The following is a 12,766-nucleotide window of genomic DNA, read 5'->3' as shown; positions in this document are numbered from 1 at the left end:
AAAACCAGACCAATCCTTTCGCACGATAATAAACCTAAAACCCCTAAACAGGTCTATTCTATACAGGAGGTTCAGGATGGAGACCATCCCATCCACAATCCCTCTGATTCCAGAAGGGGCGTTCATGTCGTCAATCGACCTAAAGGACGCTTACTACCATGTCCCCATCCATCATCTTTCGCAAAAATATCTAAGATTCGCTCTAACAAAAAGAAATTCCGCAGCACTTCCAAAGCGTAAGATTCGCTCTAAGAGGACCAGACAGATCTATCCATCACTTCCAATATGTCGCCCTCCCTTTCGGTATTTCCTCGGCCCCCAGGGTCTTCACAAAAGTCGTGGTAGAGATGGTGGCCTACCTTGATCAGGAAGGAATCACAATCATTCCATATCTCGACGACTTTTTAATTCTGGGCAAGACAGAATCCGAGAACCTTCTGGCAACCCAAAGATTCTCGGAATTCTTAAAAAACCTTGGCTGGATTATAAATACAAAAAAATCCACCCTAACCCCGTCCATGAGAATAAAGTTCCTGGGTGTGGAACTAGATTCGTCCCTGTTGATGACCTTCCTCCCTCAGGACAAGGCTACTGCACTGACAGTGAAGATCAGAACATTCCAGAGGGCTCGCAATTGCTCCATCAGAAAGGCCATGAGTCTCCTGGGAAGCCTAACCGCCTGCATTCCCTCAGTGGCATGGTGCCAAAGCCACACAAGAGTAATCCAAAATTGGATCTTAACTATCTGGGACGGAAGACAAGTAAGTCTAGACAGGATTTTTCGGATCCCTCAGGCCGTAAAAACAGACTTGGATTGGTGGAAAGTAAAAAGACGTCTGCTAGGAGGCCTTCAGTGGCGGAACCATCCCGCCGTGCAAGTAATCACGGACGCAAGCCTCGGAGGCTGGGGAGCAAAGATAGGAGATCATCTTCTACAGGGTACCTGGCCTGCCGAGATAAAACACAGATCCTCCAACTACCGAGAGCTATACGCAGTCCTGGAGGCATTATTAAAGGGAGAGTGTCTTCTAAAAGGGCGACACCTAAGAATAATGTCAGACAATACCACAACGGTGGCTTATCTGCGTCACCAAGGAGGGACAAGGTCACGGCCTCTTGGAGAGATAGCAAAAAGAATTTTCTCCTGGGCAGAGGAGAACGCTTTATCTCTGTCTGCCATCCACCTAAGGGGCTGCGAAAACGCAGTAGCAGATTTTCTGAGCAGAAAGACAGTAGATCCAGGAGAATGGTCTCTGAACAGGAATATCTTCCAGAAGATCTCAGAAAGATGGGGCTGTCCAGAGGTAGACTTATTCGCCTCCAGAAGAAATGCGCAGGTAAAATGTTTCTGCTCCCTAAACCCAGGAGACAGTCCATGGGCAATCGATGCCCTGTCAATACAATGGAAATGGAAACTAGCCTACGCCTTTCCACCAATACCACTAATACCGCGGGTCGTCCAGAAGCTCCTGGAGGAACCAACTACTCTCATCCTGATAGCCCCTCTGTGGCCAAAGAGAAGTTGGTACTCCACTCTAAAACAGCTATCGCTGGAAGATCCGTGGGAGATTCCCTTCCAGAGGGATATTCTAGTCCAGGGCCCTCTTCTTCATCCAGACCCAGGCATATTCAGACTGTCAGCCTGGATCCTGAGAGCGAGACACTAAGAAGCAGAGGACTTTCGGAGAAGGTGATACTTACTCTGAGGGCGAGTAGAAAAAAGGTGACCTCCTCCATCTACCTTAAGATCTGGAAGAAATACTGTTCCTGGTTAGGAGTTGAGCACCCAGACACCACCTCTCCTCCCATCAACAGAATTTTGGACTTTCTACAGTGCGGCCTTGAGTTAGGCCTGAGACCTAGTACTCTGAAGGTCCAAATTTCTGCCCTCAGCTCCTTCTATGACTGCAGCCTGGCCAACCATAGATGGATCAGGAGGTTCTTCAGAGCAGTTTCTAGATTGAGACCCTCTCTGAGATCCAGAGCTCCGACTTGGGATCTTAACATCGTCCTGGAGGGCCTAACAAAACCTCCATTTGTACCATTATCTGAGATCTCTTTAAAACACCTTTCTCTAAAAACTGCCTTCCTGATCGCTATCACCTCAGCCAGACGCATTGGAGAGATCCAGGCCTTTTCTTGTAAAGAGCCCTACCTCCAGATTAGCAAAGATTATATCCGTCTAACTCTCGACCCAGGGTTTCTCCCTAAGGTAGTCTCACCTTTCCATCTAGAGCAGGAGATCTTCCTACCCTCTATCCCTAGGTCCGAACATACAGGGTCTAGAGATAGGTTACATCTCCTGGATGTTAGGGACATAGTTATCCATTACCTGGATTCTACCAGAGATTTCAGGGTGGATAACAACCTTCTTATTCAGTTTTCAGGAAAAAATAAAGGAAAGAAGTTAGCCAGGTCTTCCATAGCCAGATGGATCAAATCCACTATTGAATGCTGCTACAAGATCCAGAACAAACCCAGTCCTGGTAATATTAAAGCCCATTCTACTAGGGCCACTGCCTCTTCTTGGGCCGAGAAAGGAGGGGTCTCGCTGGACCAGATCTGTAAAGCCGCAACCTGGTCTAGCGCTAATACTTTTGTAAGACACTATCGTCTTAATCTTCCGGACGCGAATGAAGCTCTTTTCGGCCGGAAGGTTTTACAGGCGATATCCCCACCCATTTAGTTATCTGATATGTCTCAATGTGGGCCGTCATGGTGGATGAAATGGAAAAACCGCAATTAGACTTACCGGTAATTCCGTTTCCTTGAATCCACCATGACGGCCCATACTATTCCCCTTCCCAAAAAAAAATAAAAAAAAAAAAAATATGTTTTTTGTTTATAAGTTGCATATACATGCAGATGATTATTTAGGAGTTTAAGGGTATGAATCAATATCCTTTTACTTTTGTTCCACCTTTCGGGTAATTGTAAAGCACTGAGGAGGTGGAGGGGTGGGGGGTTCTTAAACTCTCTATGTGTTCCTGCCCCTACAGAGGTCAAGGGTCAATCTCAATGTGGGCCGTCATGGTGGATTCAAGGAAACGGAATTACCGGTAAGTCTAATTGCGGTTTTTTTTAATGCTGAACAGTTCAGACAAGATGGCATCTCCCCTAATCATGGTCAGGAAATAGAATAAAAAATCAGATAAAAAGGAAATATGTGTCACTATCTGGTTTTAACTGGAAGATACGGTAAAACTTTTGGTGATACATAATTTCCTTTAAGTAAAAATTAGGTTTAAAATATTGCCCACTCATGATGTGAAGGGTAACCAGTTATGACCAACTGGCTGAATCTGCATGTGTTCTGATTGGGAAGACACTGACCACATATCTCCTGTTGGCTTATCTACCATGAGAACAAAAGGATTGGGCATGTTAAAGTCCAACTACCCAGACTTTCCGTCTCCTAACATCTGCTGTCAGGAGGCCCACATATCATTAGATGGTTGGCTGGTCTGGCCAAAATCAGCAGGTTTGATAAACATTAGTCTAATATGCATGGTCAGCTAGTGGTACCATAGTGATGACATGTTAGGACACTTCTACTCAATCCCGATAATTGGCTTATGTAAATGTGAAGACAGTCCCTGGACAAACGAGCAAACGCACACTTGTCAGGTGATCAATCTTTCATGTGGCACCACATATATTTGTGTGTTTGCAGTGCATTTGGGTGGGGGGATCAAAAATATTTGGGGGTGTGCATATGACATCTGGATGGTAAATAATGCCCTCAGTGCATCCTGCATATGGGGTTTGTGCCACAGTCCTGGGGTACGATTCGGCTGAGGGGTGCCAGATAGGCCCAGTGAATGGGACAGGAAAAGTGTCACCCAGTAAAGAAGGAGCAGAGCTAGCACGCTTGAGAGAGCGGTGCAGAGGGTCTTATTACCACGCCAAGATGGCTGGACCTGAACCTGTGTGTATTCAGCAGCCCCGGAGGACTACTAGTCTAAGTATTGTGTCTGTGGAAGGCCATCAGCGGCAGCATCTTAACCATTGTGAACGGTTCCCTCTGTTTTTGGTGTGAACTGCCATTCCCTAAGCTTATGCACCTGCTTCTGCTTTATCCCTACTGGCTGGCTGTTTATTCTAAAGGCCCTTTCCACACGGCAGCCATAGCTCCACTATGGAAAACACCTCCTACACATTGTCCTTTGTAAACAGGGATGTGCTGCCAATCAATGATCGCAGTAATGATCATTGTTCCCCATATAGCAGCGTTCATTGCTGCGTGTAAATCAGCTGACGGCAATGATGGGGAATGAACCTTTCCCTTCCTGATTGTTGCTCAGCCAATGAAAAAGGGCAATGACAACAAGGAACGAAGCCCATCCCCCTCCTGCAAGAAAACCCAATAAGGAAATGTTCATCTGGATAAATGTCAATCCTGAGAAGAGGGTAGACTTTTGCTGTAAATTGCATTAACCATTTCTTGTTTACAGAAGCATTCCTTATGTTAACTACTCTGAATGGCCACATGTGGATTGGATCCACACCCAGACTGCCTCATCACAAAGTACTAGATCAAAAGCCACAGTGAAATGATCATATCTGAAGCAGTGAAGAAACCAGTAGGGTGCTTGTTTCCGACAGACCCGCATGTCCACAGCCTGGAACTACATGCAGCGATGGAGCACAAAATACAATTGTCGGGAAGGAAGCGTACCTTTCCGGAAATCGCCTGCTCGTTAGTGGAGGTGAAGCGCTGCATTTACACGTATGAGGATGAGCGATGGCTCCATACAGCTGCATTGCTTACACGGCACAATCTGCTGCCAAGAAGTGATAAGTAAGCTGTCTGCATTAACAATTGCTTCACCCGATGAACGAGCGTTTGACTCATTCGCTGGATGATGTGTGGCAACTTTAGATGGGCAGATTATCGCTCATTCCCAATAATCTGCCCATCTAAAACAATTGAGCAGTGTACACCCGCCACAGTAAGGCCGCATCCGAGCCGCAGTTTTTGCGGCTCGGATGCGGACCCATTCACTTCAATGGGGCCGCAAAAGATGCGGACAGCATTCCATCGCTCCGTTCCGTGGTTCGCCCAAAAAAATATAACCTGTCCTATTCTTGTCTGCGTTTTGTGGACAATAGGCAGTTATATTAATGGCTGTCCGTGCCGTTCCGCAAATTGCAGAACGCACACGGAGGCCCTCTGTGTTTTGAGGATCCGCGATTTGCGGAACGCAAAACACACAACGGTCGTGTGCATGAGGCCTTAATATTTGGAAATGGAGGGCGTTTCCATAAATACTATATGTTATACAATAATTACTGCCTATGAAAACGTTTAAAAATCGAAACAATTTTTTTTGTGTGAAATAGACTATTTAAATCGCATAGCTCAACAGCAAATAGGCAGAAACCCCCAACAAAACTGAAGTGGGGCTGTAGGGAGCCCTCGGTGACACTACTTTGTTATAGGTATGTCTCCCAGCGTGGATATAATAGTAAATAATCCAACCTCGGGGTTCACCGCACTGATGCATGGGAACATATATAAACCGTGAGGCAGCTCGGTAACCAGGGACAGTACAGGGGAAACAACGAGCGTTCACTTCAATAAAGAAAACTGCATTTTCAGCTCATGGTTTTTGGCACAGACGCATGTACAAAAAACAAGCAGACGCATACGGAGTCGTTTTTGGACGCTTCCCGTTCATTTCAATAGGAGATTCTGTGTAGATTCTGCCCCAAGAAAGGGTGCTGCTTCTTTTTGCCATATGAAAAAAACTAATGCTGCTTCCCATTAAAATGATTGCACGGCTGTTTTGAGCCCTTTTTTTCCAGCTGATTTTGAAACGTGCCAAAATCACTGCCAAAAAACTCTGTGTGAACTGGCCCTAAGACGTTGTGTGCATCCGCGTCCGTTCCGTCATTTTTCACAGTTAAGCGGAGGTCCCATTCATTTCTATGGAGCTGTGAAAAAAAAATGATAGTCCTCCGTTTTTTCTCCGCGTCCGTGATCCGTGATTCCAGTCCGTCTAAAAAATATAACCTGTCCTATTCTTGTCAGTGGAAAACGGAGGACGGACCCATTCAAGTCAATGGGTCCGTCAAAAAAAAAGGATGCACAACTGGCATGTCATCCGTGTCCGCGTCCGTGTCCGTTTTTTTCTACAAGACCTTGGTGCAATAAAATTACACTTTTCATTAACCTTCCTTTTTTTTCCCCCTGTCAGACAAAAAAAAAAAGAAGACACAAGGAAACACAACTGAAGCAAAATCGGACACTGACCACTGAAGCCAAATCACTGGCAGTGAAAAAACACTGCCGTGTGCATGAGGCCTAACCCTGTAATTCCTATTCTGACCTTTACAGAACATGACTTCTATACAGGTTTATTTCAGTAAGGGCTCATGCACACGACCGTGTGTATTTTGCGGTCCGCTAAACACAGATCCTCAATAATTACGGATGACGTCCGTGTGCATTCCGTATTTTGGGGAACGGAACAGCTGGCCCCTAATAGAACAGTCCTATCCTTGTTCGGAATGCGGACAATAACAGGACATGTTCTATTTATTTGTGGAACAGACATATGGAAACGGAATGCACACGGAGTAACTTCCGTTTTTTTTTACGGACCCATTGAAATGAATGGTTCCGCATATGGTGCGCAAAAAACGGAACGGACACAGAAAGAAAATACTGGCTGCCACTATGATACAAAATGCCTATTCTTGTCTGCAATTGCGGACAAGAATAGGACATGCTCTATCTTTTTTGCGGGGCTGCGGACAGAAACTACGGATGCGGACGGCACACAGTGTGCTGTCTGCATCTTTTGCAGCTCATTGAAATGAATGGTCCACAACTGTTTCTGAAAAATTGCTGAACAGATGTCGATTCATTCATACGGTCGTGTGAGCCCTAAATAGAAAAATAACAAGTTTTACTCAGTCTTTTCCCATAAAAACGATATATTAATCTGTTCAGCTCCTCCTGCTCTGTAACATGCTGCCTTCAGCTCAGATACTATATTCAATGGGACAGGTTCCTTTAAGCTCATTTCACATTGCTCCATTTTACTTTGAAATATATGACATGAAAACAAATGTTTTAGTTTGCTATGTACAGTTAGGTCCATATATATTTGGACAGAGACAAAAAAAAATCTAATTTTTGTTGTGTACATTACCACAATGGATTTTGAACAAAACCCTTCAGATGCAGTTGAAGTTCAGACTTTCTGCTTTAATTCAGTGGGTTGAAGAAATTGATTGCATAAAAATGTGAGAAACTAAAGCATTTTTTAAACCCAATCCCTTCATTTCAGGGGATCAAAAAGAATTGGACAAATTAAATAATTGTAAATAAAATGTTCATTTCTAATACTTGGTTGAAAACCCTTTGTTGGCAATGACTGCCTGAAGTCTTGAACTCGTGGACATCACTAGACGCTGTGTTTCCTCCTCTTTAATGCTCTTCCGGGCTTTTACTGCAGCGGTTTTCAGTTGCTGTTTGTTTGTGGGCCTTTCTGTCTGAAGTTTAGTGAAATGCATGCTCTATTGGGTTCAGGTCAGGTGACTGACTTGGCCATTCAAGAATATTCCACTTCTTTGTTTTAATAAACTCCTGGGTTGCTTTGGCTTTATGTTTTGGGTCATTGTCCATCTGTATTATGAAACGTCGACCAATCAGTTTGGTTGCATTTGGATAGATTTGAGCGCACAGTATGTCTCTGAAAACCCCAGAATTCATTTGGCTGCTTCTGTCCTGTGTTATATCATCAATAAACACTAGGGACCCAGTGCCACTGGCAGCCATGCATGCCCAAGCCATCACACTGCCTCCGCCGTGTTTTACAGATGATGTGGTATTCTTTGGATCATGAGCTGTACCATGCCTCCGCCATACTTTTTTCTTTCCATCATTCAGGTAGAGGTTGATCTTGGTTTCATCTGTTCAAAGAATATTCTTCCAGAAGTGTCCTGGTTTTTTAAGATTTTTTTTAGCAAAGTCCAATCTAGCCTTCTTATTCTTGAGGCTTATGAGTGGCTTGCACCGTGCAGTAAACCCTCTGTATTTACTTTTATGCAGTCTTCTCTTTATGGTAGATTTGGATATTGATACGCCTATATCCTGGAGAGTGTTGTTCACTTGGTTGGCTGATGTGAAGGGGTTTCTCTTCACCATGGTAATTATTCTGCGATCATCCACCACTGTTGTCTTCTGTGGGTGTCCAGGTCTTTTGGTATTGTTGAGGTCACCAGTCCTTTAAACTGGGCATACATGTTTATTGAGGATAAAAAATCTTTCTGGGAATGTTTCTGCAAAGAAAAATCATGGCCTGTTGGCTGAATCAATTGTTCACTGTTAAACGATCATTTTGATTGAAATCATGGGTTTTGATTAACTTTAGCTAATGTGCATTGACAACATAATGGCTCATTCATACGTCATTGTTTGCCATCAGGGATTGTGAGCCAAAACCAAGATTGGAGCCTCCACAGAGATAAGGTATAAGGGAAAGATCTGCTCCTGTTCTGTGTTGATAGCCGCACCTGGTTTTGGCTTAAAATCACTGACCAAAACACTGACGTGTGAATAAGGCATTATGCAGGGTCTGCACATTCACGTTTTTCAGGTACTTTTTGAAGCCAAAACCAGGGTTGGATCAAAATGGGAGGGTAAAAAAGATAGTGTTGATCGAGCATTCTCTGCTAAACACCAGTTCGGCTCTAGCATCTCGATGCTCGGCACATGGCGGTATTCGGCCGAATTCCGCATGTGCTCGAGCGCAATGTTCGAGTCTCCTCCCTGCACGTTTGTTGGCTGCTGCGCAGCTATAACGTGCAGGAAAAGTACTGCCCTTCACTGTAATGTCGTAGCCATGGTGGTTACTGGCATTACAGTGATTGGCTGTCGGAACGCGCCATTTGGGTGCTACAGTTGCAAGAAAAAGCATGTGAACCCTTTGGAATTATATGGATTTCTGCACAAATTGGTCATAAAATGTGATCTGATCTTCATCTAAGTCACAACAATAGACAATCACAGTCTGCTTAAACTAATAACGCACAAAGAATTAAATGTTACCATGTTTTTATTGAACACACCATGTAAACATTCACAGAGCAGGTGGAAAAAGTATGTGACCCCTTGGATTTAATAACTGGTTGAACCTCCTTTGGCAGCAATAACTTCAATCAAACGTTATCTGTAGTTGCAGATCAGTGTTGCACACGTTCAGGAGTAATTCTTGACAATTCCTCTTTACAGAGCTGTTTCAGTTCAGCAATATTCTTGGGATGTCTGGTGTAAATCGCTTTCTTGAGGTCATGCCACAGCATCTCAATCGGGTTGAGGTCAGGACTCTGATGGGCCACTCCAGAAGGCGTATTTTCTTTTGTTTAAGCCATTCTGTTGTTGATTTACGTCTATGCTTTGGGTCGTTGTCCTGTTGCAACACCCATCTTCTGTTGAGCTTCAGCTGGTGGACAGATAGCTTTAAGTTCTCCTGCAAAATGTCTTAATAAACTTGGGAATTCATTTTTCCTTCGATGATAGCAATCCGTCCAGGCCCTGACGCAGCAAAGCAGCCCCAAACTATGATGCCCCCCACCACCATACTTCACAGTTGGGATGAGTTTTGATGTTGGTGTGCTGTGCTCTTTTTCTCCACACATAGTGTTGTGTGTTTCTTCCAAACAACTCAACTTTGGTTTCATCTGTCTACAGAATATTTTGCCAGTACTGCTGTGGAACATCCAGGTGCTCTTGTGCAAACTGTAAACGTGCAGCAATGTTTTTTTTGGACAGCAGTGGCTTCCTCTGTGTTATCCTCCCATTAAATTAATTCTTGTTTAGTGTTTTAGGTATCGTAGATTCGCTAACAGGGATGTTAGCATATGCCAGAGACTTTTGTAAGTCTTTAGCTGACACTCTAGGATTCTTCTTCACCTCATTGAGCAGTCTGCGCTGTGCTCTTGCAGTCATCTTTACAGGACGGCCACTCCTAGGGAGAGTAGCAGCAGTGCTGAACTTTCTCCATTTATAGACAATTTGGCTTACCGTGGACTGATGAACAGCAAGACTTTTGGAGATACTTTTATAACCCTTTTCAGCTTTATGCAAGAAAACAATTCTTAATCGTAGGTCTTCTGAGAGCTCTTTTGTGCGAGGCATCATTCACATCAGGCAATGCTTCTTGTGAAAAGCAAACCCAGAACTGGTGTGTGTTTTTTATAGGACAGGGCAGCTGTAACCAACAACTCCAATCTGATCTCATTGATTGGACTCCAGTTGGCTAACACCTCACTCCAATTAGCTCTTGGAGATGTCATTAGTCTAGGGGTTCACATACTTTTTCCAACTGCACTGTGAATGTTAACATGGTGTGTTCAATAAAAACATGGTAACATTTAATTATTTGTGTGTTATTAGTTTAAGCAGACTGTGATTGTCTTTTGTTGTGACTTAGATGAAGATCAGATTCCATTTTATGACCAATTTGTGCAGAAATCCATATAATGCCAAAGGGTTCACATACTTTTTCAGCTCAGTGTTAGTCAGGGAGAGCTGTGCTGAAGAAGGGAATGATATGGTTGGGAGTGAAATATTTGTTTTTTTAATTTGAAAAACTTGTCAGAGACCCAAAAGTCTTTTTAAGGACTATTGTTGTGTGTGGCAGCAGCAATATATATTTTTAGCGCAACCTGCGTTAAATTGCTAAAACTTTACAGACCCAAAAGGCCTTTTAAGGACTATTGTGTGTGGCAGCATTATCTATTTTTAGCGCATACTGCGATAAATAGCATGCAATAGTTAGGCCGCTGCAGACAGCAACATTATCTGCGCTACATCTCATGTGTAACGTGTGCGCATCCAAAAAATATTTGTGACATCCAGTGTACTCTTTCCGTAGACGGTGTCCCCTGCGGACAGTGACATTACCAGGGGTACATCTCCTGTGTAACGTTTCCACATCCAAAATACCTGTGACATTGCCTGTAATTTTATATTAGCCACTGGTGATAGCATTGACATTATCTGCGGTATATCTCCTGTGTGACGTTTCCACATCCCAAATACCTTTTTTTGTGCATACACTTACAAATCCTACACTTCTGTACTGCCTAGGGCCACGGCCTATGTGTGCACCATCAGCATCACGGCCACTTCCCTGTCCCTTACTGCTCACCTTCTTTATATTAAATGTTATATATGCTTGAAAGTATGTCACTACTTTCAAGCATATATAACATTTAATATAAAGAAAGCGAGCAGTAAGGGACAGGGAAGTGGCCGTGATTCTGATGGTGCATGCAGAGGCCGTGGCCATGGGCGCATTAAAACTGTGCCTTCTGCCAGAGAACAAGAAAAACAATCATCCATGATACCTAGCTTCATGTCCCAGTTTGCAGGGCGGCGCAGGCAGGGCCGTTATATCTCCATAACAGCACCAGGGCCGGGCCGACACAGAGGCTGGGGAGGCTCCAGCCTCAGGGCGCAGCCTGGGGTGGGCGGAAAAACAAACCTTTTTTTTTTTTTTTTTATCACTTACTTGCTGCCGGGCGCCCTCCCCAGCCAGTGTTCACTCTAAGCTGCGCTTGTAGATAGGAGCAGGAGGCTGCTGATTGGCCAGTATCAGCTAGCTGCCCTGCCATTGGTCCATTCTTTTACACCCCCTTCTCTCTGGAGCTGAACACAGCAGGAGGGTGTGAACAGGAAGCCTGCGTTCTAACAGTGCATCATGTGACCATGAAGGAGCATGTGACCAGTGACGTCACAGACCTCCTTCTAACAAATCCATTCTAGCATCTACCCAGCATGTATGGCAGGACTCTGCTGAGCAAAGACCATGTGCCCAGGTGAGGTGACCACAGAAGTGCCCTGGCATCTGTCTGCTGCTGGAAGCTCAATGTGGAGCTTTATGAATGTAAAAACTAATACCCAAGAGGCTAAACAAAGCCCTGCTTGTCTGCTTCTGACCCTAATCTTAACACATAACGTTCATTTGATTGCAATTTACACCTAAAGGGATTTTTTTTTAAAGCCTGCTGTTTCTCTAGATGACCTTATGCTGATAGTAGTGTTAATAGAGTCTCAAAGGTCTGTAAAAATAGGGTAACTGCTTTTATAGACCCTTGAGACTCTATTAACACTACTATAAACATAAGGTCACCTAGAGAAAGAGCAAGTTTTTTAAATTATTTTTTTCCTTTAGGTGTTAAAACATAACTTATTTGATTGCTTGAACACCTAAAGGAAAACAAATTAAAAACCTGCTGTTTCTCAAGATGACCTTATGTTGATAGCAGTGGTAATAGAGTCTGAAAGGTCTATAGAAGCAGTTACCCTATTTTTACAGACCTTTGAGGCTCTATTAACACTACTATCAACATAAGGTCATCTAGAGACACAGCAGGTTTTTAAAAAGATTTTTCCTTTAGGTGTTACAGCAATCAAATGAAAGTTTTAACACCTAAAGGAAAAACATAATTAAAAAAACATGCTGTTTCTCTAAATGACCTGATGTTGATAGTAGTGTTAATAGAGTCTCAAAGGTTTGTAAAAATATTGTACCTGCTTCTATAGACCTTTGAGACTCTATTACCATGACTTTTAGCATAAGATCATCTGGAGAAACATCAGGTTTTAAAAAAAATAAAAAATTTCTTTAGGTGTTAGAGCAATCAAATGGAGGGGGAGAAATGTGACATGGGTGAGGATGGGGTTACATGATGGGCCGGAGACAATGACTGTAGTCTGTCTGTGCCATGGACGGGGAGAAATATGACA

Source organism: Bufo bufo, chromosome 4 (genome assembly GCF_905171765.1).
Source record: "Bufo bufo chromosome 4, aBufBuf1.1, whole genome shotgun sequence".
In the NCBI taxonomy this organism is placed as follows: Eukaryota; Metazoa; Chordata; class Amphibia; order Anura; family Bufonidae; genus Bufo; species Bufo bufo.
The sequence above is the reverse complement of the archived record's forward strand: the minus strand, read 5'-3'. Positions refer to the sequence as shown.